General features: G+C 44.5%; 2 long non-coding RNA genes across 3 annotated transcripts; both read right to left on the reverse strand.

Annotated features, from left to right (window-relative positions):
- Positions 1-637: 637 nt before the first annotated feature.
- LOC106148681 lies at positions 638-12,628 on the reverse strand. Its single transcript, XR_001234327.1, has 3 exons — positions 12,527-12,628; positions 5,277-5,424; positions 638-1,592 (listed from the first exon to the last, which is right to left on the reverse strand). It is a non-coding gene; the product is annotated as an uncharacterized LOC106148681 (long non-coding RNA).
- A 1,044-nt stretch (positions 12,629-13,672) lies between these two features.
- On the reverse strand, positions 13,673-22,804 carry LOC102012980. 2 transcript variants are annotated; one of them, XR_001234326.1, is made up of 4 exons: positions 22,552-22,804; positions 19,200-20,763; positions 18,676-18,802; positions 13,673-14,782 (listed from the first exon to the last, which is right to left on the reverse strand). It is a non-coding gene; the product is annotated as an uncharacterized LOC102012980 (long non-coding RNA). The 2 variants fall into 2 exon arrangements; XR_261191.2 differs by lacking the exon at positions 13,673-14,782 and having other exon boundaries at positions 16,293-18,802.
- Between the last annotated feature and the right edge of the window lie 4,721 nt (positions 22,805-27,525).

A 27,525-nucleotide genomic window follows, 5' to 3' on the forward strand; every position in this document is an offset into this window, starting at 1 on the left:
TCCCGGCCTTTGCTATTCCTCTTACAGGATGTCTTCATGAAGGGATGCAGGATTCTTAGGTTTCCTGTTTCTAAAAATAGAAAAGCATGCTCTTGTAGTAATTTAGCCAATTCTTACATGTTAAGGATGGAAAAATCCATGGATTTCTGGCCTTAATTCTCTGTGAATTACATTGGATTTGGTTTGAAAGTGGCCTCAAAATGACTCATGACCGTAAAAACTCCAGTTCTTGGATTATGATGCAATGTATTTTCAGTGGTGGACATTGAACCCCCCCTTTCTGAGATTGTACAAAGAATTGAGTGAAAGTGTTTTCCTAAGATTAGGCAAAGTTCTGTTTGGAAGTAAGCTATGCATTGACTATGGGTTGGGTATGGCTAGATTTCTAATAGAAGGTAGATTTCTAACAGAGGGTGTTGCTAATGTCGCCATACCCAGTATACCACAGATTAGGCAGCTTAAACAGCAGCAAATCATTTTCTCCTGGCTCTGGAGGCTGAAAGTCTGAAAACAAGGTGCCAGTAGGGCTGGCATTCCTCCTCCTTTTGTTCTTCTTTTCCTCTTCCTCCACTTCTTCGTCCTCCCCCTTTTCATCTTCTTCCTCCTCTGCATCTCTGTCTTCCTCCTTTTACTTTTTGAGCTGTATCACAATTTTATTTGTCATTTTTATCTTTCAGAGGAACAGTCTATGTCAAGTAACACTTGTGCCACTCTAAGTGACCATATTGTAATGGGATTCTTTTTTCTCCTAATTCTCCCTTCTTATTTAAAGCTTGATGAGCATATGTTTGTGATAGGGCTGGCTTCTTCTAGGCTTCTCCCTTTGGCTTGTACTTGGCCGTCTTCTCCCCATCCTCACATGGTCTTTTTCCCCGTGCACGAAGTCTCTTTCCTCGTGCACGAAGTCTCTTTCCTCATGTTCCCTTCTACTAAGAAGGCCATTTATATGGGATTAGGTCCCACTCTAAATTCATTTTACCTTAATTACTTCTTCAAAACCCAGCCTCCAAACAATTATAGCCTGAGGACTTCAATATTCAGTACATGACAGTCCCTGTAGGACTATCCTATATTTTAGCCTACATTCTGTGTATTCAACTCCCTGCTCGGGATGTGAAATTCTTCAGGTCATCTCAGGTATGCTAGTCAGCTTTCCATTACTGTAACAGCATGTGTACTATAATCAATTGATAAAGGTAGAAAGTCTGTTTCGGTTCACAGTCCATGCCCAATGGGCCCCATTGCTTTGGGGGGGTGGTGAGGCAGTGCTGGAGTATATGGTGCACCAAAACTACTCACATCATGATCCAGGATCAAAGAGGAACAGAGGGGCTGGGTCTTATGGTCCTCTATGGGGTCATGCTTCCAGTGGTCTAAGTACCTCTTGTCAGGTCCCACCTCTCAAAAGTTCCATCACCTTCTGACAGCACCATGCCAAGATTTTAATACATGGGCTTTCAGGGGAATTCAAGAGTCAAGCTGAAGTGCTGACGTTACTCCACGTGGCTCATTTATACACTGAGGAGCAATAGTGATCTCAGGCTGTTGACACACCACTGGCTGCCCCCAAAGAATAAGGAGCATCTTCATTCCTGAAAAATATAAATAAAATAACATCTTATTAAAGGATCTGAATAAAATAATGCTATTATTAAATAATAAATATAAGAGCCCAGGGTACATTTAGATAATAATAGCTCAGGCTACCAACTGCAGAATATTAGGCTGTCCGTCATGATTAAATGACATCTCAGCGCTTACTATGTAGTTTGAATTTGTAAAGTGATGCCTTGTAGCTTTTATTTTTTTTCTGGTACTGGGAATCAAACTCATGACCTTGCGCTTGCCGGGCAGGTGCTGTGCCGCTGAGCTAAATCCCCAGCCCCAATGCCTTGTAGCTTTGCAGCATCCCTTCTGAGGCAAGCTCCTGGTTTAGCTACAAGGAAATCTCCTATGGCTCCTTGAAGAGTTCCTAAGTTAGGTTGTCAACTAGGTCAAGAGCCCGATGCAGTGAGGTCCCATGTACAAATGAACCAGATGTCCACTGGGCACCCGCCCAACACCCCTCCCTAGCTCTAGATCGGTTCTTCTCACACCCCCTGGGCACCACACAGCCAAAGTTCAGTCCTTTTGCCAAAAGTTCTATACATTTCTGTCACACTCCCAGTCACCTCTGCCTCCAGCTTCTGCTGAATTTCTGTTCTCCACTCTGCTTTCCAGCTGTTCCTGTACTTTTTCCTTGGAGTCCACCCAAACTCAAAACACAGCCCTTGATTCTTTGCTCCTCCTGTTAAAATGCAATGCGTGTGAAGCAGCTGCATGGGGTAGGTTTTTGCTGCCAATTTGATGTCAAGAAAGGTTACACTGCAGGGCCAGAGAGCACTGACTGTAAAACTAAGGAATAGATTCCATCTTTCAAAATGTTTCCATTGACTCTAATGTCACTTCCCCACTATTGTGATGAGAAGCTGCGGGTCCTTTCTCCCTTTTTCTTCTCTACCACTTCCAGAAATAGAGTTCCCCCAAAGTGAAATGGGAGCCAGCTGGGAATAATGAGCTTCTGGAACTTGATATTCATGGGAAGGGATGAAGTGTTAGCATGGAAGCAGGATTTGCACAAGTTCTGATAGAATTTAGGAAAAGATGACACTAGCCAAGCCAGAAGTGTTTGGGCTTTGTCACAGGAGCAAGTGACCCTTTACCAAGGTCTCAAAGGCTGAAGAGGAGGAATGAATCCTCCTTCCATTCTTCACGGAGGGAGGAACAGAAGTGGTGAAGTAGCATAATCCATGAGGCTGTAAGAGGGAGAAAATAAGACCTCTTTCTTACCCCTAGGAAGGGTCCTGATTGTCACCACTGTCACAAAAGGCAGATTAATAAGAGAAAACCACAGCAAATTATTTAACAAAGTTTTAATGACATGTGGGGTTTCAGAGGCAAAGACACAGAGACCCAAGGAAAACTGTATTTTCATGCTAAATTTGATGAAAGAAGGGGACAGTAGATTGAACAAAGTGGTCTCCTCTAATGCTATAAGGCCATGTGGGGCAGGGAGCTCCAGTAAAGCCTGCTGCTTCAGATTTCTTTCTGTGTCTGTCTGAGACCTTCCTTCCTCCATGGCTGGGTAGGACACCTGACATAAGGACATCTGTTATGATTTATATGTAGATGTCCCCCTAAAGCCTCCTGGGACCATGGGTGGGACTGCAGGAGGGTGATTGGACTAGAGGGGCAGCATGGCTGACTTGCTGTTAGGAGGTTGGTCACTGTGAGCACAGGCAGAAAGGTTCTGCCTCTCTTCCTGTTGCTTCCTTAACTCTGCTTCCTGTCTGCCATGCTGTGAGCAGCTGTTCCTCCACCAGGCCCCTCTATCATGCTGTCCTGCCTTGGTGCCAGCCAACTATGGACTGAAAGATGAGCCAAAATAAACCTCTCTTCCTCTAAGTCCTGAGTGTCCAGTGTTGTGTCTTGGCGATGAGGGAAGTGATTATGATAGCACCTTTTGGGATGATGAGAGGATGGAGTAACCTTCACAGATTCTCTAGATTTTTATGACTTTAGAGCAGAAGAATTCCCATGTGTATGATCAACTTAGGTGAAGAAATGAAGAAAAGAAAAGAAGGGCAAGCAAAGGTCTGGGAGAGCTTGCTTCTGAGGTTTTTCAGACCTGTAGTCTAAGTGAGCAGCCTACCAAGCTGCCGCACTCAGGTGTTACAGTCTGAGGCCCAGTGGGATGGAACAGAAGGTCCTAAGAACTAGAAGCCTGAGAAATAAGAGTAGAAGCAGGCTGGGCCCCAAATTTCCAAGAGCCTGTGTCCACTTGACTGATAAAACGTCAGTTAGTTTTTGTTTTGCCTTTAACAGAATTTTCTGCAAAGGGTTTTTAAAGATCAGAGGACAGAGGACAGAGGCAATTGATTTCTTCAAGAAAAACTTAAGATCCTGCAATGATTGGAGGGTTTCCTACTGTTTCTTTTATGACAGCAGCTCCGAATGACAGTCAAAAGGGTTAGAATTGAGTCCTGCTGCCCAGTGCTCTTCAAATGTGTTACGTGTGAGCCAGCTGGGAATGGACAAATATATTAAAAACTGATTTAGAGTTTTAGCTCTTGCTTTTATTACAAATCACTTTTAGAAGTTATCTGCGGTAAATGTGAGTTTTTATTGATGTATAGTTCCCCAATTTTAACCTACATATATAAAGTCTGGTAACCATCACCATAATCAGAACATAGCGTCCTCACTCCAAAATTGTGATACAAGAGATGATGACATATTTTCAGTTGAGATTGTCATGTGAATACTATTTATAAATATGTACAATATATTTGTATAGTAACCCATGTTCATAATTTTTGAATGAAAAGTCATATTTTAGAAGCATATGTTTAAAATGTGTTTTACAAATGAAAGTATAGGAACAAAGTGGTTGGATATGTCCTATGTAGATAATACAGAACATGAGTCACTTATTGGAAAACATTATATAAGCCGATTTCTTTAAGACGGTAAATGGGCAGTTGAGCTAAAACTGTTGTGAAGCAGACCAGGAAGCTGGTGGATCAAGTAGGAGATGATGGTAATTACTCAATCAAGAGGTGCTGAAGGCCTGGCTAGATAGCAGCAGGGGAGAAAGATGGATATAGGAGACTTCAGGGGAAAGGTGGCAGGTGCTGGTAAATGGATGTGGGCCACAGGAGAGGGGAAGTTGAACATCGATGTCAGGTGCTCTGCCTGGGAGCAAGAACTGGACATGGGGCCACTGATGGACATGTGACCCCAGAGGGTGAGGTGGATTGTGGGGTGGTGAGCAGCTGATCGATACAATGTGAACGACGTGAAAGGGAGTGAGTGCTGGGGTGCACAGTACTTGGATTACTTTTGGGATTTATGGTTGATAGTTCTAACCTGTTGGAGGCAGTTAAAAGATACACAGGCCCAATTCCCATACGAGTCACCTCATATTCCTGGAAATGCGCTTTAAGAGAGAGATTTCTTAATCCTTGTGGAAAATTTTCTTCAGACTTTTGGACAACTAAACCTCAGGATTTCTCTCCACTGGAAAACATGGCATCTAAGAGCCAATAATTACTACTGCCTAACAATTTGCTATGAGTTCTAGTTTTTTTTTTCCCGGTACTGGGAATTGAACTCACGACCTCGCGCTTGCCAGGCAGGCGCTATGCCGCTGAGCTAAATCCCCAGCCCCTGAGTTCTAGTTTTTAATTTCTGCACATATGATGTTTGCTTTTTTGTGACTTGCTTATTTTACTTACTGTATCCTTCACTTCCACTCACTTTGATGCAAGCAGCAGGATTTCATTTTCATTGTTGAATAGTATTCTATTGTACATAGTACGGACCACACGTTCTTTGTCCATTCATCTATTGATGGGTACCTTGGATGATCCCGTATCGCTGCGACTGCAAATAAACACAAATAAACATGGAGGTGCAATAATCTCTTCAGTGTGCTGACTTCACTGCCTTTGGATATACACCCAGGAGTGGTGTTGCTGAGAAACCAAAATAGTCAGACAAGAAAAACTACTTCTTGTGGTTTATAGGCTAGTCAGATAACTATAGTCTACAATAATGCGTAATCTATCAAATATATAACAATAACTAGAAGAGTCTGAGTGTTCCTGACACATAGAACTGATTAATGTTTGAAGGAGAAATGCCAATTACCCTGAATTGATCATAACATCTTGCACACATGTATTGAATTATCAGACTGCACCTCATAAATATGTAAAAACATTACATTAACATTTAGAAAACTTACAAAAGAAAAAAAAAAGAGTCACCCTTCTTGGGGAGCACATTTTCTCTTTTATATGCTCATTCTCGAAGGTTCAGTAGGATATGAGAGAAGGGCTAGACCCAGGAGGGATGGAGATTAGGGTCAGCTTGGGAAGATGGGCTTGTTTCTTGCAGCAGATACCTGTTTATCTGTGCAGCCAGGTTGGAGACTATACTGGGCAAAAGAGGAAATTTGGGAAGGTCTGGGTTTAGTTTAGAGCAAAAGCTAAAGACTATAATTGCAGGACGGTAGACAGGGTCTTATTTATAATCTGCTATCTTGAAACTTTGGTGGCTGTTTTGAACAGTGATAACAGAAAAGGCCTGTACCCCAAAAAGTATGTGAGCAAAATTAGGAGAAAGTTGGATGCAGATGTACTCCTTAATTTGAGAAAAATAAGCAAGATGTTAAGCTTTACTGATATTTAACACATGCCTTGGGAGTAAGTGGTACATGTGTATAATTTATAAATAAATGTCACATTGGACATGCCTGCTCAGAAATATTTTACTGATAGGAACACATGATCCAAAGAGTTTGGACTTTATTTGTGTACCAGAAAGATGAGAAGCAGGCAGGCTAGAAGGAGGCAGATGGGTTTTTATCCTGACGAGGATGTGGGGGCGGAGGGGTGCCCAGGGAGTCAGATGAAGGGTAGGTGTGATGGTATTTAGGAGGGGCGTCTAGGGGAGTAGGTGATGGATGGGTTGTGAGTGAATCTTTGAAAACACCCTTATCCTTGCACTGAAAACTTAGCTCTGCCTTCCTAGCACTTCCAGTGAGGGGCTGTCATTCTGTAATGGTGATCTATTCCAACTCCTCACTCCTGGAGTTTCTCCTCACGGTCATGTGGAGCTGTATCTCCCGTCATTCAGTGGATGCTAAATAAATGTTACAATATGAACATTACACTAAATGGTTGACTAGCTTAAAATTAGGAGATATATATTTTTTAGTAAGAAAATGGTCTCATCATTTTGCTTTATGAAGGAACTAATAAAGCATTATGCTATACTATGGAATCAAGGTTTGTAAAACCAGCCCTAGGATTCTGTGTTACAGTTTGGAAGTTACTGGCATCAGTCATTTGTTGATTTATTTGAAGTTTATATGGTAATTAGGACACTACCAAATACTCCTGTTTTACAAACTGTAAGTATAAAGGTCAAAATTCACCCTAAAAGTTATTTTCTCCTTACTAAGACGTGAGTCCAAATTAGCCATAAAACTTATTTTCAAAGCATTTCCTTTCAGCCCCTTGAGGAATGCTGACTATTCAGCAAATAATAGCTGCCTCAAGAAGATTTTGGGTCCTATGATCTGGGTGAAGCTTTGCACCAACAGCTGCTTATCTCATGAATGGAATTTCCTGTTAATATTTTTGCAGGCTAATTGTTCATCAAAAGTATAACAAATGTCAACAAATATCACAAATGTGTTGCGTCTTAATAGCTAAGAGACAGCAGAAATAGTTCAGATGTTTGACTTGCTGGTGCTTAGAAGGCAGTAGCACAGTCTTTACCTCTTGTAGCGAGGCACTCTTACAGGATTAATGCTATTCAGAGCCACCATTTGGTGCAAATGCCCCCTTTCCTTTCAATTTACAACATATGGCTTCCGATAGGCCCAGGGAAGAACCAAAGCTGAGACTTGAAGCAGTAGTTTAAAGCACTTTTGTTTTGGGTGAATTTCTCATACTTTTCACCCCGACCACACTTGGAAATAAATTTTCTCAGAATGAAAATGCTTCAAGAGAACTATAAAATTTTTTGGCACCAATCACAAAGATGTCTCCTTTTGAATGTCAGATGAGATCTGCTCAGGGTGGAGGTCCTAGAGGTAGGAAGTCACATCCCCAGGACAGCAGGACTCCAAGGTCTGGATCAGAGGTGGAAGTTTAGGGTCAGTACGAACTTCTTGGAACACAGGACTTGGATTTAAAAAAAAAAAAAAGCATTGCCACTTGGGCTTTTTTTTCCTCTCAGTAAAATTAGCATTTTGCATTCAAGTGTAAACTCAGGAGCTGATTTGGGAAGGTCCTCAGGGAAAAAAAAGCACAACATTCTGTTCTTGTTCAGACTACCAATCATGCCCTATTTTCTTTTCCTGAGCCCTAACAAATTTAGAATTCAAGGCATCAAAACCCAGCTCCAGGTCTTTGTGTTGATCTCCTCCTGATGGTGTTAGGCTTTATTTCTCTTGCAGATGAAGATGAAAATAGGCTTCTGGGAAGCAGAGGACCCCTTTTGACTGGTTGGCATCTTCCTCTGAAGAGGGAGCTGGTACAGATCCAATGCATCTTAGAAGCCACCCATGGAAAATCCCATACCTGATCTCACATGCTGGGTCACAGGCAGAACACAACTGCCTTGAAATATTGCATGAAATTCCCTTCAGGCAATGTGTGCTAGGTGTATATGAAACTTATGTGAAGTTTGCATTCAGCTTTGGGTCTCATTCCCAAGATATCCCATCAGGTATATGCGAGTACTCCAGAATTTGGAAAGAAATCTGACATGAAACAGTTCTGTCCCAAGCTTTTGGATAAGAGGTATTTAACCTATAGTCGCCTAGGTACTGGGGGCCATTTTGGGGGTTACAGAGAAGGGATTTTAATTACTCACACCGCTGCTATTGCATCCATTCCTGTACATTTTAAGCCATAAATGTTCTCTCTTGGAACCTAACTTGTGCTTAGTCCCAAGTATCCCCCGGTGTGACAATCAGCCTCCCACACCACGGCCACCTTCTTCTCGTGCCTGGGTGAAGGCTACACACACAGCCAGTTGTCACCTACAGGCCACTGACTGTAACTCATGCTCTGTGTTTATACATAGTGATTGTTATGGTTCTGTAAATCTATTTTCCGGAGTAGTAACAGTCCTGTAACAATCACAGCATATGCTCATGCATGGGACAGACACTCACTGAGGGTCATTTCCCAAGTGCTTTACTGTGTCCAGGGTAAATAAAAAAGTTTTCCTGTCCCAGTGTTCTTGAAATAGGAAGATGACAGGAAGAAGTTGGCCAACTGTGACGTAAGGACCACGTCTCAGGACATGTCCTGATTTTGGAGGCCTTACTAGCTAAGAATATGAAGGATTAAAAAAAGAAGAGTAAGCAACAGGGGTATATACGAATGATAAGCCTAAAATATCTATTGATGAAACCATTAGATCAAAGATTTGCCCACTTTTGGCACAAGGATTATAATGCAAGATCTTTATCAGGAGGAAGGTTAAAAGGGCTCTGGAGTCCAGAGGAGGGAAATACCGGTCTTTACGCATAGGATCAAAGAGAGTATGTGGATGGAGCAAGCGAACTCTGAAGAAAAGATGAAATTACAACACAAGGAAATGGGATGGAGAAGAGGAGAGAGAGGAAGAATCAGCCTATTGCTTCTCACTCCTAAATGCAATGCATACTGGGGAGCTCTGAAAGTATATTTGTTCCAAATCCTAAATGGAAACCAAAATAAACTTGCCTATATTCTAAGTTGGAAACTTTCCACGCAGAGAAATAGTTACTTCAAATGACTTTTGAACTCAGTACTGCATCTAGAATCCTCTAATGGGAAATAACATTAAGGATGAAAAGAACTATGGCGATCTTGAATGTTTCTTAGTAAAAGCATAAGGCTGGCACTGTAATTGTGAAACTAATTTATTTGTCTTAGGAGGTAAAGTGAAGTAACAAGTATGATAATTTTATTAAGAAATAAGATTGCCAGTGTGAAGGCAAAAGATACAGTAAAATATCAAATAACAAATGAATGGTGTTAAGAAAGTGAATCTCATTGGAAATATTGCTATGAATTTGTGACTTACGAGTGTATGTCTTAGTTTGTTAATTTAGATTAAGCACATGTGTATGTGTGTATAGTAGTCTTGAGACACCTGCAGTCTAGGCTTGGTTTCTAAATACCATTAAAAGGACCCAGATCTCTTGGAAAAATGGGTGATTTGGGTACAAGGAAAGTTGAAGGTAAAAGGAGGATCTTATTCTAGAAAGCAATAACTGTCAACACCGCGGGGAGTCATGTCAGAAGGTCTTAGGACCAGATTGATCAGACTCCCTAAAGGATCAGTTTAGGACACTGAGCACTGTAAAGAATAATAGAAATTAGTAGTAGAATTATCTTAGCTATCTTGTATATATCTATATCTATCTATCTATCTATCTATCTATCTATCTATCTATCTATCTATCTAATTTTTCCCCACTTCTTTTTCTCCTTTCTCCCATCCCAGTCATTCTTTCCTTTAGAATAGTTTCTTTGCCTTTCACAATATCTATTGTACCTTTTGGATCCTATTTACACTTTCAGTTTCTTACACTAATTTCCTATCATCTTGTTTTGAAATTTTGTATTGTTTTTATTGCTTTTTTCTCTCTCCAATAAAGAAAATAATAACTATTGATTGGAAAATATAGAATACAAATTCTAGTTCTGTAGTTATAAAAAAAGAAAGGAGAATGAGAAAAAAGGGTCACTTGCTCCTGCAGTTGACATCTTTTAAACCATTTCTGCTAATCATTAGTAACGAGATGGGAAGATTATCACTCATTCCACCTTTACAAACACAACTATGGTTGGTCTCAATTTGGTGAGGACATCTTTTTTTCATAGCAAAATGTCATGGAAGAATATAAAGAATGGTGAAATTTTAAAAATATTTCTGTAACTCACATATTGCAGATAGGGATGTAGATGATTGTGATGATTTGTGTCTGGATGTCCCCTCAAAGCCTCATGCAGTCATAGGGAGGGCTTTTAGAGTTTGTGATTGATCCATGATCCAGTGCTGGGATTATGGGTGTCAGTGCTACACCGCCTTGGGGCAGATAGTTTGCATATATAAGGGAGAGAAAGAGGCTGCCCATCTGCTCTACTCCCTTTTGCTCTTGCTGCTTTTGCTGTCTTCCACCACCATGAGCGATTGCCCTCTGCCATGTGCCACTCTGTGTTGGAGCCAGCCAAGTATGGACTGAAACCTCCACAAACTGTGAGCTAAATAAACCTTTCCTTCCTTAATTTTGGGCTTCAGGTATTTTGTCCTAGCAACGAGAGAAAAGTAACTAAGACAATCATATAGCCACTATGGAGAAGATCTTAAAAGTTTTTTTTAAATAAAATTAAACATACATTTATTAAACAATGTAGCAATACTATCTGTAAGTATTTACCCAAGCAAAAAGAAAATTTATGTTACACAAAGACCTAGATGAGAATATTTTTACAACTCTATTATACTGTAAACAACCTGAACATGACCCTCAGTGGATATACAATGGATTCCATGTGATGGAATACTATTCAGCAACACAAAAGAAGAAATTACTGATACAAGTAACAATGTAGATGGACCTCAACTGCTTTTTGCTAAGTGAAAGAAGCCAAAATTAAAAGGTTGTACAATGTTTGAACCTGGGTGTGTGACATTCTGGAAAAGCGAAGTCTAAAGTAACACAAGACAGATCAGTGGCTGGGGTTGGGAGAAGAGTTGACTATAATGGGACTTAGAAAAAATTTTGGTGAGTGGTGAAATTTTCTATATCTTAATGGTTGTGGTGGTTACAGAAATGAATACATTTGTCAAGATGTACATAACTACACAGTAAAAAGGATGGATTCTTACTGTACATAAGTAATGCCTTAATATTGTAAAAGCAAAACAAAACAGCAGCAATGACAAAAAGACCCCCAAAGCCTACACTAAACAGAGTATTTTGCAACACTCAATAAAATAATCCTTTTAGGCAACTGTCAACAGGGATGCTAAAAATATATCCAGCAGGTCAGATTTTGTTTGGGGAAATAGGAAATTCAGAACCAGAGCATCACTTCATAGATCCACTGTTAATTGTGAATACAAAAATGAATTTGAGCTAAGGAGGGGGGCAGGATGGTCATTTTTTAATAAAGAGATCAAACTCATGCATTACTAACAGTATGACCACCTGGCAGTATGTATTACTTGGTGTGATGTGAATTACCCATCTTACGTGCACTACACTTTCCCCAAATTTATTTTAATTTAAAATCTATCCCTTAATTTAAATCTATCCCTTTATTATTTATTTTATTTTATTTTAAAGAGTCAAAGATGGACAACATAGCAATAGGGGAATTCACTGAATTACAGACAAAGTGGTAGGACATTATCAATGGTTGTTATTTTACCTATTGGTATCTTCAAGATAGTTTCTCAGGAAAACAAATAGACAAATAATAGTGAGTTACAGACAAAGATGGCAGGAAACTATCAATGGTTGTTGTACTACACCCTGGTTTCTCCAAAGTGGTCTCTAGGGAAAACATATAGAGCTATACATGAATAATCAATCAAATAACCATTGACTATTCTCAATGCTTGTTGCTGAAAACACATAGTAACAAACATACATTCATTTATGAAATAGCATAGGAACAATACAAACATTACAGAGTTATGGACAGATTGGTAGGAAATCATCAATGGCTGCTGCAATACATGTTGGCATCCTCAAAGTGGTTTCTCAGGAAAACAAAGATGTGCAAGAAAGAGCCAACAAGTAGTTACAGCCCAAGGGTTGCAAAAAATAGTGGGTTACCTCCTTATCAGTGACTCCCCTCACTAGGGTGTGACGGCTGGAAGGAAGGCCAGGGCTGAAAAGAAGGACCAAGAGACCAGCACCAGTGTCCAGCAATAGGCTGTCCACTTTTTCCTCTGTACTCACGGTTTTGTGGGGCTCCTCTTAGAGACAACGGTCCTTCTCCATGAAGGCGGTTCTACAGAACCTGTACCGGTACCGGAGAAAAACAAAAACAAAAACAACAACAAAAAAATCTTCCTGTCTGTCTTCTTAAAGAGTTAAAATGTCTTCCTGTCTGTCTCTCTCTTATATGATATTGCAAAATATTCACAAATATAATAGGTCTCTGTATTTTCACATAATATTAATTCAACCCTTCTTGATGTTTAAAACTTTTATAACAAAAAAGTAGGGGAAAAATTAATACCAGATTCTTCTCCAGACTAAATAAATCAGGCTGTCTTGGGGATGGGAACCAAACTACGACATTTTATTTCATAAGTTCTCCAAATGCTTCTTAAAAATACACAAAACACCCATTTTGTTTTACTCCTGGACGCTGTTGGTCAGGAATTCAGACAGAGCCAAGGGAGGATGATTTATCTGTGCTCAACAATGTCTGGAGTCCCCGCTGGGGCATTCTGATGACTGGGGCCAGCGTCCATGGCTACATCTTCACACATGGCCAGCAGTGGAGCCTGGCTCTTGGCTGGAAGCTTGACCGGGCAGTTAGCCAGAACACTGGTGCGTGGCCTTCCCACAGGGATGCTCTGCATGGCCTCAGGTGATTTTAATGTAAATGCAGAGTGTCATCATTTTCCCCAAATGTGAAAAGTCGCAAGTAAACTTTTACTAAAATTCAGAGTCCTTGGCCCTTTTCCCTAGTCTGGGGTGGAATCTATTGATATTACAGTTTGGAAAACACTGACCTAGGGCATCACCTACTCTTTTAAGATCCAGATCTGTCAGGAACCAGGTACCAGATACCACAGAAGAGAGGAAATGTCTATGTTTTTGAAACTTGGATAGATTATTTCTTGGATTTCTGTATCTTCTTGCTGCCTGCAGCTTTGCCTTGCCCTTGGGTATGAATAACAGTTCTTCCCAGGCTAGGTTTTTGCTGCTTTAGTTGAAACACTTGTCTTATCTGATTGAGCCATTGGAATGTCCTTTCTCAAGACGTGATTATGTAGAAATAGAAATCAGATGGGTTTGGGGAACTGTGGGAGAGAGAAAATGAAGGTAGGAATCCAGTTCTTTTTTTTTTTTTCTTTTTTTTGGTTTTGTTTTTTTTTCAGTACCAGGAATTGAACTCACAACCTCGCGCTTGCCAGGCAGGCGCTGTGCTGCTGAGCTAAATCCTGTTCTTGAATGCCAGGCTAGTGAATTTGGTCTGAAATCAACACTATCCAGACAGGATTGGTCATGAGTTCAAAATGATCAGGGATGTGGTTTAGGAAAATTAACCAGGAACAGAGAGAATCTGGAGGAATGGAGAACATGTTAAGGCCTAGGAAAGAGATACAGGGCATCTATAACACTGGTCTTCTATTTTTCCTTCATTGTTGATTCTCAACCAACAACAACTCCTCTTCTTCCCTGTCAACAGAGTACTTTTTTTGTTTGTGCACCACAAGAAGATGTGTTCATGGAAGAGTTGCTCCTCATCCACTCCCGGGGATGAGCACTGATTCCAGCACTGCTCAGTAGAACATTCTCTGAGGACAGAAACTGAATCCATGGAGCCCTCCTGCTTCATCAGCTATGGAGCCCTTGAAATGAGGATTGTGTCACTGAGCAACTAAATTTAAAATTTTCTGTCACTTTAACTTAAACCTAACTTGCTTCACGTGCCTGGTGGCTGCCGTATTGGCACAGAGACCCTAGACTGTGATACTCCCATTCCCCTCTGCCAAGGGTTGGTATGAACATCGCCATGTGGCCCATTCCTGACCTACAGCCTCCAGCAGAAAAGGATGGAGATCAGGGAAGAATTTTCTGGTCTGCTAAAGGACAGAAATGCCTAGCAGCTTGCATCTTTCTGATCTCTTGTCCCGTCTCATCCTACAGGTTCCCATCTGTCCTGCACGTTTGCCTTGTGCAATGCGGAAGTGTGCTGCTTTGTGACCATGAGCAGATGATATAAATAAGTTAAGATGATCAGAACTGACACTGTATAGTGCTTGTTCCATGCCGGTTCTGGCTAAGCAGTTTCCACGTACTAATTAGTGCCACCCACAGCGCTGGGAAGGAGGCACTAGTGTTAGCCCAGTTTGCAGCGGGGGAAGCTGAGGCTCAGCGAGGCTTGGTAAATCGTACGAAGTCCCACAACCAAGAAGCACCAAAGCTGGCACTTGAGCTCAGGGTGAGGTGAGAGGAGATGGGTTCCTCACTGCCTTTCTAGAACAGAGAGAATTAAAGAGAAGTTAAAGAAGGCGGGTACAGCCCGCCTGTCACTGCCCTTCATTACCTGAGATAAATTCATGCCCTGTGTTTAAAGCTAGCTTACATTGGGTCCCCTGTGTTTATACCCTTGAACACCCTCAGCGACACCAGGGTCTTTGAGTGTGTCTCTTTTACTCAGCATACTTGATTGAACCCTTCCTCTATGCAGGGCTGATTCACTGCACAACACAATGGCCTTGGAAATCATCTCCATTTCAGCACATAAGCAATCCGTCTAAGGCTGGGGATCTCTCGTGTTACAATACCACAAGCTGACACCTCAGGGGGATTCCATACTACGCTCCAAGTACGATTCCAAGTACACGCCCCTCCCAGAGCATACTTACAGCAATGCTCAGGCTTGCACCATCTGCCTGTTTATTCTAATTCAGAAAAAGAAAAAGTTGGTTCTAAGGCACTGTGGGAAGGAGAAGCTCAAAGGCATGTGGAGGCTTTAATGTATGTCTCAGAGGCTGCAGTCTCCAGCCTTAACATTTCAGCCCCAGTTACTCATCACGGTCTCACTGCGTAGTCAGTGTCTGGGTTTCCCCAGTACCCTGATTCCTTTTCTGTGACTAAGAATTTAGCAGGACTTGAAGTTGTGTTTCACTGCGCAGTTGGGTGTGATTCGGAGGTAGACGAATGTTCAATCGCTTCAGTGGGAGCAGACATCGGCTTGGGGGATAATGCTGAGACCACTGGCCCGTGATGGTGCCCAGCTGAAGACAGTTGTGGGAAACCCATCCACATAGCTGTCCTTTTTCCTTCTTTCTCCTTCCCTTCCCCAGCCTCCCCCCACCCCACCCTCCTATTTCCTCCAGATCACATCCAAGGACCAAGTACCATCAGGGCTGCGCAGCTGCAGCGAGTGGGGTGATCCTAGAGGAAGGAAGAACACATCTAAAATGGCAGAGAGTCTGGGCTCCTTCCTCACAGTGGTCTTCATTTCTCTCTTCACTCATTTGCTAAGGCATTACTAAGCATCTACTAAGCAACTAAGCACCTAAGGGTACTAAGTACTGAAAACACCATGGCAGAAGATTTCTTCCTGGGAGAAAAAAGCAGACTTCTTGAGGATTCTTCCAGAGCTGTATATCTTAATCTTACTTCAGCATTTGGTGTCTGCAGAGGCCCAGCCTTATCATGGCTCTGAGACAAATAGGCTTTGCTGACCCACTTGTTGTAGGCCAGGGTAAGTTCCGGTGCTTTCCCCTGGGATGTGGGTACCTGCAGACCCAGGCCTCAAACCCGCATCTGCTGACTCAGTTGTTCTCCTCAGACACCTTGAGCCAGTCTGGCCTGGTCAAGGCCAAACAATGCAGGCTCTGTGCTGTGTTGGAGGAGGCTCTCTGGGATCCTGGCACCGGGAGCCCCCCATGGTAAGAAAAAGGGGACCCCAGGCAGTCTCCTGCATGATCCTGCTGGCTCGTCTTTGAAGTAAAGAACTCAGAGATCAAAGGAAATATTTGGTTGAACTCAGCTATTCGTCCTTGATCTGCTAGAAACTTTAATTTAATTAGCAACGTAAACAGAGCAAAGACTTCATTTTTTCAACTTGGTTTAACTGATTTCTTTGATTTCTAAATGACTAGGAACAACTATGGGGGAAAAGTCTCTAAAATATTCATGTAAGATGTAAACTAGGCAATACTTCTGACTCATGAGAATTTTCTGGTGGTACTGACCCAAATTTTATAGTTCTCATGCTCCAATGAGTAATAAGCTATGGTGGGAACTATTTTGGACTAAATTGCCTAGTTGTTTCCAGAAGGGCAAACTTCCCAGATTCCTTGATGTTTGAAGGAATGAACAGTGTTTTCTGAAGGAGAGAACTATGACATTCCTTAAGTCAGGAGCTTGGTGTATGGCTAAGGTATTCAATCCTTGCGAGCGTTGTAACATAGGTGTTAGTCCCTCTAGTTCAGAGAAGAAGCCAAGTGTCATCCTACAGTCACAGAGCATAGCCTTTAATTCATGAGGGCAAATGCGAAGCCCTACTGTGTGTTAACTGCTCATTACATGTCTCACTGACTTTAGACTGTTAGAAATCACCTGCTGTTTCTCCGTATGTCAGAGCTGATAAGAATCAGGCTTGGTGCTTAAAGGACCTGCACACATCCTTGATCATGTAGAGACAACACTCAAGCTACTAGCTCTCCTGAGTGGGATGTCTTCCCTGGCACCTTTGTGGATGGTAAAGTAATTGAAGTGTGTGCCAGGCAATGCAGACCACCTATGGGGTCCTGGAGGAGATGCTTCATCTCGGGCTGTCTGGCTTGCCTGAGAGAGGAGATGACGAAGCAGTTGCTAAGAGTGGCCTGCCAGGCATTCACGCCCAAGAGACAGCTCCCCAGCTGCTAGTGGGGCGAGTGTGTGCAGGAGCTATGTGCCCAGCCTTCTTCTGTGTGCCTGTGTGCACATCTGCTCTATGCCTTTGCTCTTGGGAGGGTTCCATGTGGAAGCAGAGACGCTCCTGGCCAAGATTTCAACCTGACCAATGTCTTGCCAAACCTGTGTTTGCTCTCCGTGGACGTGGGCAGTGTGTGGGGAGACCTCTTTAGCTTCCCAGATCCCACAATGGGAGGCTACAGGCAACTCTGCTAACCAATGACATGCTTAGATCTGGAGCTACAACTTGTGTCTACAGCCCAGAGTTGTCCTTTTCACCTTCACCTGCTGACAGAAAGCAAAACTTTGACAAGGGACCAGCAATATTAGTGACACAAATTCCCTTTCTCCCCATCAGGTCTTACTTGTAGAGAGAGAGAGAGAAAGAGGGAGGGAGGGACGTCACAGGCTAGGTGTCGAGAAGCTCACAACAGACAGATAGGCCAGTGTTTCTTCCCAATGCAAGAGCCACTAGCGGTGGCTTCGGTCCTGGGGAGCCGTGTGCATCGGTGCATCCTAACACGACTCCAAAGCTGTCCAAATGCAGAACGCACACAGATTGAGTCTTCAGACACCCAGCGCTATTTGTCCCTCCTCCCTCCACCCCTGGCCTCCCCACCAGCAGTTCTTGAGCTGGGAAACTTTTAAGCTTCTTACTGGAATTTGCTACATGTGGTTAAAATCCCCAATGAGTAAAATGTGAGCCTGGCATAAGTAATCAGTTTGTTTTAGAATCACATTCGAAATAAAAAGTTACAGTGAGATAGGTTCCTTCCTAGGGCAGCTCCTAATGATTTCTCTGAAATCTTAATGGCAATGCAGACTGCATAATTTCTGCTCGAATTGTTTCAGTGTGGGTTCAGGAGTGAAAGGAAGAGGGCGTGAGCGGCGACATGCTCTGGATTTTGTGCAATGCATTTTAGTTTTCTTTCTTTCCCTCCCTCCTTCTTTTCCTGAGTACAGTGGCCAAAATGAGTTGGCAACCTTTGAATGCTGGATCTAGGTGATGGGTAGCTGAAATGTCATCGTTCCTTTCCCCCCTACTCTGGTGCACGTGTGAAACTGTGTAATAAAAATGAAGAAGTAAGCGGGGGCCAAGAGAAATGATCATGGTTCTGGTGTTGAGTTGTTCTGAGCTCCAAAGAGCCACACAGGGAGCTAAACAGAAGCCGGAGTTACATTTAGTTCAAGCTTATTTTCCTGGGAGACTTTTTAAAGAAGTGTTTTCCTAGAACCCTAAAAACGCCCTCAGAAATGGTTTCAACAGGATCCAGCCCAGTGAAGGTCAGAGCAGGCAGCGGTACAAGAGGGTGGAGCGAGGGCAGCGTGCAGTTAGCAACTGGGTGAGACAGCTTCTAAGTAGAGACCTGACCACAGCCATAGGCAGCAAATGAGAGGGGAAGGCTGAGAGCAGTGCTGCTGAGATTACTCATGTAGCCACTATGTATTTCCAACTTTACCAGGAGCCATGGGTAGAGTTTTGGGCTTTCAAACATTCTAAGGTCTGGCTCTTTGGGGAACTCTTGTCACACCAAACAAGCAGAATGCACAGCCGTGCTTGGAGAAACCTTCCCTGTTTCAGATTTCCTGGGGGAAAGAGGAATGCGCGTTAGCAGATTATTCACCTCCCTGTGTCTGGCCAGAGTAAGCCTCCTAGACCAGCTAATGCTCTCGTGGGGCCTGGCAGCTCGGGCTGCCCACAGAGAGAGGCAGCCTCCTTTCTCCTCCACCCTATCGGTGGCCCCAGAGGCATCTCTTCCACAAGGGGCTGCAGGCCCAGGGCACCAGGACCCAGGAAGTGCAGAGGACAGGGAAACCAGGGGACACTAGAGGGACCCCTGACGTTGGTGAGTCCCACCCGGGCTGTTTCTCTTCGGCACTCATTCCCTCCCTGAGGGCCGACTGGTCCCTGCTCCTCTCCTGCTCCTCTCCTGCTCCTGGGGGAGAATCCCTCCAAGAACTTCGGTCTTCACAGGTTGCCCACCTTCTTGGCATCCTTTTTTTCTCTGGACCACTCAGCTGCTCCTTTTTGTATTTCACCCTTGGGGCTGGGGCCTTGGGGAGGCACCATTGGCTTTGATTGCTCAGGACTGATTCATTACTCTTCCTTCCTTGGAAGCTGTTTCTGCTCTGTCCAGCCCTTGGTATTTTGTGAGTCCCTTTCCGCATCCTTTGTCCTTGCTGTCCTCTGGGTGATTTTCAGGTGAATGCTCCCTCCCATTCTCCCATTCATGTAAAATGTGTGTGTGTGTGTGTGCATGCATGTGTGCACGTGCACACACTTGCACACGCATAAAGTACTCTGGCTACCATAGCTGATGACTTGGGCTGCACCTCTGGCTTTGTCCTCACTGATTTGTGCCACTTGGGCCAAGTGTCTTTGTGCTTCGGGCTTGTTCACTCCTGTGTGAAATGTGGACAACGTCCTGTAGCATAGGATCGCTGTGCGAATCACAGGAACAGGTCCCTAGGAAGTGTTTCGCACATCTCCTGCCTGACTCAGCCTGGAGCCTGCACCCACCCATCAGGTGGTTTGTGTTCACCGAGATCCACACGGCTGTGCTATGTTAAAGATTCTCCTGCCTGTGTGCCTTGCCTGTCTGTGGATATATTTTCATAATTCTCCCATTATCAGGATTTGCACGGGGCTGAATCACCCCTGACAGCCCCACAAGCCAGGAGGTCTGAGTACACTCTGACATGATCATCCGTAGCTCATCTGGAGACTCGGCCAAGGGCGGAAGATGCCCTTGATTCCAGGAGGAAGGTTGTCTAGGCGGCTGGCTCGGCAGGGATTTTAGATGACACTTTTCATGAGGCAATGACTCAGCAGCCGGGAAACCATGAGGCCACAGGTGGTCTTCACCATCTGAGCTGAGTGCGGAGCTCGGGAAGGAATGGGATAGGACCTGTGACGTGTGGGACCAACTCAGCATATTCTCTTTTACTCCCATGATTTCCTTTTAATTTCCTTCAGTATTTGTAGAACTTCTAGTCTGTTCCAGCTCTGCTGAAGCACAGCGAAGTAAGGGATTTGTTCCCCTAGGGGTCTGCTGGGGATTTTGTCCTGGTTCAGTGCAGATCTCCACCTCCGTGCTGGGGTGCTCAGAATGACTGTGGCCCATGGAGATGGCGCGACTGAGCCGGTGATCTCCCCGGCTCAGGGACCGTGCAGCCCTGGCCAGGACGTTACAGGAGACCGAGCTCAGCTTGGGTGATCTTTCCCACAGTTCTGCAAGGTGGACCGGCTCTTCCCCAGAGCGCAGCGGGAGGGAGGGAGGAAGAAATTCTGGTAGGTGCAGGAAAATCAGTACTTGTACCACTGTGTTTGAGGCTTTATAAGTTCTCAGAACATCAGGGACGTTTCTACCCGACACACAGTCAAAGGTTGCTTTGTGTCGGGTGTGCATTCGGAGAGACGCCCTGTCACGTGGAGGACTCCGTCCTCATGGGCACCCCCGCTGCACGCCCAGGCACAGGGCACGGTCCGCCATCCCGTGCAGCATCTCCCTGTGCCACGCAGTGTGAGCAGTGGTGACACTGGGTATCTGTGTATCCGAACAGAGAAAGGAGTACGGTTAGATATTGAGCCCTAAGGACTTTTCCGTTCCGCTAAATTTACGGGGTCACCACCATCTGTGCCATCTGCTGCTAACCTAAGTGTCATTGTGCTGCGCGTGGGTGTCCCCAGAGACCCCCGAAGACAACTGCTCCCTGAGCATCATTTTGGAGGATTTACTTTTCTCGTTCAGGTGGGTAATTAAGAATAGGCTACTTTTAAAAGGCCAGACAAGGAAAGGAGTTGGGAATCTGCCTCCCAAGCCACTGGACACCCCTGTGATTAGGACAGGGTGTGTAGCTCTGCTCTGGATTCTGGAAAGCTTAACGGCTTTCTTATCCTTTCCTTTAGGCTATCATGAAAAATCAGAGAAGGTTTATATCAAATACTGTGAAGCTCAGGGGAGCTGGTGGTGGGGAACACTGGCTGAGCGTGTGTGAGGCTCTGGGTTTGATCCTGCACCTCTTCAACACACTCTCAGCTACTCTTAGAAGAGCAGTGCGTTAAAAATGCCAGGCAAAGATGCCTGGGTGAAAACAAGAGACGCGTCTGGAAACCACCGAGAGATGTGCATTTAGAGAGGAATAAAAATCATGTTTTATACTAAAAATGGGAGTATTAGGATTGGGAAGATGGAAAAAAGGGCCGAAAGAAGAAAAGTCTGTAAAACCTTGCGCTTTGTCCGTTGGCCTGTCTGCATTGCCGTCCCCAAATCTTACTCGGCATTTTCTGAACTGGCTTTCGCCTGTTTCCAGGGCTGCCATAGCTGAGCACGGTCAGCTAGCTGGCTTAAATCAGCAGAAATTAATTACCTCCCGATTCTGGAGGCTGGGAGACGGAGTTCGGGTGAGGGAAGGGCTGGTTCTTCTGGGGTCTCTGCGTCCGAGTGCCCCTCCCAGTGCTGGTGGGTGTCGCCTGTCCCTGGGGTTCCCTGGCTTTAGACGCATCACTCCAACCTCCGCCTCTGGGTCCATGATAGGCGCTGTCCAGGCTTGGACCCCGGGCCACCCTCAGGATCTCCTTTGACTCAATTACTTCTGCCGAGACTCTCTTTCCAAATAAAGTCACACTTAGAGATAAGGGGTGCGGGGGTTAGGGTTGCAACACAGTTTGGAGTGTTGTTCGACCCACAGCAAAGACCAGGGTTAAAAGAGATCGTCACGTGACTGGATGACGCCGCGCAGGTTCCCTGCGGCTGCGTAACAGGGCAGCCGAAGCTCAGGCTGGGGACCAGAGGTGCAGGATCCCCAACCGCGCTCAAGTGCCCCAACTTTCGCCTTTCCTGGTTCCCTTAGGCCTTTGCCAGGCCCTCGGGCGCTCTGCAGCTCACAGGCCAAGAAATTCACTTTTCCCTTCATAAATAAACCAAGTGCTTTAAAAAGATGATTAGCTGTGCGGGGTTTGGCGGCACACGCCTCTAATCCCAACACTCTAGGAGGCTGAGGCAGGAGGATCACAAGTGTGAGCACAGCCCGGGAAACAGACTTAGGGAGCTCTTTTCTCAAAATAAAAAAAATAAGGAAGGGCCAAGGATGTGGCTCCGTGTGAAGGGCTTGGGTTGAAAAAAAAATTTTTTTTGGCGATACTGGGGTTTGAACTCAGAAACTCACACATGCCAGGTAAATGCTCTACCTCTGAGGCACCATCTCCAGCCCACAGAGAATCAGGTGCTTTTAAGCAGCATCAGTTGCTTCTTCTGCCCTGTCTCCCCTAACCGCCCCCATCTTCTTGGTCACACGGGGCGCGCATTTGACCACTTGACCTTCCCAGCACTCACCGCGTCCCTAAGGCTGCTCTCCGTCCGACCTCTTCCCGCGGCTTCGCGGCGAGTCGTCCAAGGTCCCCCTGCTCGGGATCCGACGCTGGCGGCGCTCTGGGCTGGGCCCCTTCTGCACGCCCGAGTCAGCTACTTTGCAGCTACTGCTCCCGGAAAATCGATGATCATTGCTTTTATTTTAAGCAAAGACTACCTTACGCACTGTTTGCCTTATCAGGTCAGAAAAACAGCGGCCTTTTCTTTTGCAACTCGCTTTTGGCCTTATTCTTTTTTTTTTTTTTTTTTTTTTTGTTTTTCTCCGGTACCGGGAACCGAACTCACGACCTTGCACTTGCCAGGCAGGCGCTTTGCCGCTGAGCTAAATCCCCAGCCCCGGCCTTATACTTAAAAGGACCTACTAGGGCCAATCAAGGGGCCGAGCCCGTCCTCGTGTGCTTTGGCTGCGGTGCCCTCTACTGGACATGTAACGCATGCTCGGTTCTCACGGTTGACTAGTTTTCCCAGAAATGTTACGAAAGCGTTTCAACAAGCTCCTCGGTTTTCTTCATTGGATGATTGGGTTCCTATTTTATTTCTTGTTTCTTTTTCAACTAAGGTTCACTTCAATCCGCTCATTGTTCCCAGGAAATTTTCGACTGACATCGTTTTCCTCGGCGCAGGGGAGGCAGGAGGTACTGTGAAACGGGCGGGCGAGGGAATCACCGCAAAGGTCTGCGCCGTGCTGCGAACCTGAGATAACGCAAATGCCGAAAACACACTCAGGGCGTAGCTTAAAGCCAAGATTATTATGCTGAAGTTTTTTTTAAAAGCAAGAACAGGGAGATAGACTTTGTGGGGACAGGAGGGGAGGGGCAGAGGAAAGAAAAAGGGTCAAGATTAGCGTGATACGATGTGCGTGCGCATCACCTTCCCAGGATGCGCGTGTCTGTTATGCTTCATAAACATGCTAATTAAAATTAAATGCGAGAAAGCAACGTAACGATAGGAATTAATGCAGTGAGAGCTCCAGCGGCCTCCCAGCGAGAGGAGAGGCGGTGGCCCCGAAAATGTCACTTCCTTGTGCTTTGCACGTGGCTTCCCTTCCCATGTGTCCCACTGTCCCCAAACGGCTCAGCTCCCTGCCTCCCCACCTGAAGGGTCACATTCCCGGGGCGCAGCTGGGTTTGGGGTGCAGGTCCTGCTTGACCCTGAACCTCTGCCCGGCAAGTCCAGGGATCGGAACACAGGTTGTCTTGCTTGGAAAACGACTCTGTGGCTTCTCATGGCTCCTTGAAAGTCACTGCAAAGCGATTGCAGGTCACCGGGCCTGGAGTGTTTACAAACAAGTCAAAAAAGAACAGAAAGCTTCCAGTGATGGATTAAAAAAAGTAGTTATTTAAAAATTCTGGGCTGGGGATATAGATCAGTGGCACAGTGCGTGCCTAGCAAGTGGATGGGAATGAACTGGCTTGCTGGTACCAAAAAAAAAAAAAATTTCCCAAAGGAATGGCACTAAAGATAAATTAACAAAAATGACAATTAACTATCAACAGTCAGTTTTCAAAAGAATAATTTGATACAAAAGATAAAATGTAATTTTAGAGGGCACATTACTTCAAAGGAAAATAGGCTTTATTGGGTGAAATATATATATGACCTAGCATTTAGATACGTATAATATGTACACACACACGCCTTTACTTTCTGTCATTTGACAGAGGAGTGTGGAAGTGTGTGTATTGAACTGACTGTCTGTGGAGGGGCACTACGGGACAGGCTTTAGAAATGGGCTTCCAAAATTTCCCTCTCCATGGCATGAATAAAAGTGTTTCTTGAAATGAGAACTTAAGACCACCGTGTTTGAAGGATATGGAGGACAGAGAGACTTGGTTCTCCCTATCCTGAGACATAGCCCTAAACCTATCCTAAACCTAATCCCAACCCTAACTCTAACTCTAACCCTAATGCTAGCCCTAGCCCTAGCCCTAACCCTATTGCTAGCCCTAGCCTTAGCCCTAGCCCTAGCCCTAGCCTTAGCCCTAGCCTTAGCCCTACCTTAGCCATAGCTGTAGCCCTAACTCCAAACCTAGCCCTAACCCTAACCCTAACCCTATCCCTACTGGCCTCACCTGGTGGTGGAGGACCTGTGAGCTCAGGCCTTGGAGACTGCAGAAGCCAAGGGACCTGGAGACCTTCTGGGTTAATCCTCCTGTGAATCACCCCAGACCAAGGGTTTGTCCCCTCACATATAGGACCTCCTGGAAGGAGGCATGGCTTCCCTGGAAGTCATATTCCAGGGCGCAGGAATGCTGGCTTTCAGAAAGGAAATGTGGAGGCTCCTCAAATCTGTAACTGAGGTTCAGAAAGGGCCTGAGATCACTTGTTAACTTTCTTCAAGTGACAAGGGTTTGAATGAGCCTCAGAGAGAGAGGCCGAGCAGGGGATCAGTAACATTGTGTAGATTTCACTCTGTGGGAACCACATAGTCCAGTGTGTGGCCTTCAGCAGTGGCTTGCAGCCCCCGGAGATATCTCAGTGGGTAATGTCACACTCAGTCCCAGCCTCCAAGGTGCAGTGTCACTTTCTTAGCACCTGAGCCTCTGCCTGGAGCTGAAACACTCAAATTTGCCTTTCTTGAGCGCCTCTGTCTGCTTGGACCCCTTATTTTATTTTCCAATGCTTTCTCATATCCGTGCTCAATAAGACCTTATTTTACAACTATTTAATTGATGCTTTTCCAAAGTTAATTCCCTTTTCATATGTGTGTTCCAAACTGACCACAACATTCTAATATTTACAGTAGTTTAACGCCCTATGGACATTGAGCATTTAAAGCATTTCCAGGCTTTGCTACTGTGCATTAAGAACCTAACAGTGCATCTCCTCCTGTGCATGTGCGTGTGCGTGTGCGTGTGTGTGTATGTGTGTGCACGTGTGCTGTCTTTCAGTTTTCTCATTCAGTCTTCCTAACTTTGGCATTAGTTGTGTGTTTACACTAATGAACTCAGTTTTCTGGTTGTGGTAGTGGCTCTGTAATTGGTTCTTAGCATCATGTCTACATACTAAGCCAGGGGACATCGGAAGGTTACCTAGTTGCAGTTATAATTAATTAAGGAATTGAAAATGAGGAAATCACTCTGGTAACCATGACAAAGTCCACATAGAAGACACAAACGGAGGAGACACCCCAGGAAGGCGACCTAAAACGGAGACGAAGGTTGGCAGGAAGCGGCCACAAACCAGAAGCAGCTTCTAGAACTGCTGGCAGCTATCAGGGGCTTCCAAGAGGCAAGGAAGGGTCCTCCCCCAGACGCTTCAGCTGACCCCTGGGTTCTTGATTTCAGGTCTCCAGTCTCTAGAGAGAGTGAGTTTCTAGTGTTTTAAGCTGTCAAGTTTGTAGTAACTCCATGTGGCAACTACAGAAGGCTAACATAGTCTCTAGCACTTAACCTGTGTTCTGCACATTTCCTACCGGGTGCTAGTTAGCCGCTGCTCCATTATTTCATGCTATTTGCCGACTGTCATCCTGTTATTCCATCTTCTGGGTCACCCACCTCGACTATTTTGTGTATTCTATTCTTTGCTTTACAGTCGCCGGTTTATGGGCTGTGTCTAGAATGGAAGACTTGTGTCTCTCTACCAGTCAACAGAAAACTAACTGGTTTCTTTCCAACTCACATATTTTGGAGCAAAAGCCCAGAAAACTTGTAGATGGCAAGCTGGAAATCGCAGAGAGAAATATGAGTGACGTGATGGTGTTTTTGAGCAATATACTACTTACACTCTTCTGGCAGTTCACGCATGGCTTGGAGATGGATTTGCTGGGTTGGAATCCAGCTTTGCTCGTTGATGGTGGGAAAGTGATGTATCTTTCTTGGCTTTGATTTCTACATTTATCAAATAGGAGTAATATGTATGCCAACTCATGTACAACTCTTCGGTGAGTTTTAAGTGAGGAGGTGATTTTTATAAAGTTCTTTAGAATGACCCCTGGGACGGACTGACCAGAGAAATTTCAGCTATCAGCTAGGCATTGTGGTGCATGCCTGCAATCCCAGCACTCTGGTAGACTGAGGCAGGAGGATCTCAAGCTTAAGCCAAGCTTAGGAATTTGCAAGACTCTGTCTCAAAATAAAACATAAAAGAGCTGGGCATGTAGCTCAGTTCAAGGGGCCTGGGTTCAATCCCCAGTGTTGCGGGGGGACGGGGAGAGAAGAAATGCTAACATTTTTGTACTTGTGTCTTAAACATCTAATTAATGTGAACACTCCCTAAAAATGGAAAAGAATGAGATTTTATAAGTTCACATTATTCCTTCAGGCTAAGAGTCTTGAGGCAGCGCTCCTAAGATCCTGAAAGTACAGCATTAAGTGAAATTCTATTTACACTCCTTGAGGAATGTGCAAGGTACAATAGGCTCATAAAGCTGGTATTAATTATTGCACTTCATGCTGTTGATGGCTTATTTAGCAGGCCGTATAATGACAAATTGCCCTCCCTTATTAAAGCAGCTGCCCGGTCTCACTCCTTGATCATTTGCAGTAATTCTCAAATTCGTTCCATCATTTCAATTCAGAGGCTAATTGATTAATCTCATTTAGCTCATTAGTGCTCCGTACTAGCACTATTGTAAATATTCATAGAATTCATCCTTATATAACAAAGTCCTTTCCCTCCAGCAGGACTTTAAACCCAGCATTCTGCAGTCCCCAAACCTTGTAAAATTGTCAAGGCCTTCTTTGATTCTGCCTGGAGTCAGCAAAACAAAAAGTTAGCATGCCCTGTGAAGAACAGCCAAAAGTTCTATTCTACTAATGAAACACACAACAGAAAGCTGCAACATTTTCTCCCTGAAGTGATCATTATTACTTATTTCCCAGTGTCTGTGAGTTGTATTTTCCAAGGCATCATGAAACCTTTTGGTTCAGTTTTTGACAGCAATTTGCTATAATTTGGATGTGGAATGTCCCCCGTGTCCCATGCGTGAAAGGTTTG

The sequence above is a fragment of the Chinchilla lanigera genome, unplaced genomic scaffold (assembly GCF_000276665.1).
Source record: "Chinchilla lanigera isolate Chin_1 unplaced genomic scaffold, ChiLan1.0 scaffold00025, whole genome shotgun sequence".
NCBI classification, from domain to species: Eukaryota; Metazoa; Chordata; class Mammalia; order Rodentia; family Chinchillidae; genus Chinchilla; species Chinchilla lanigera.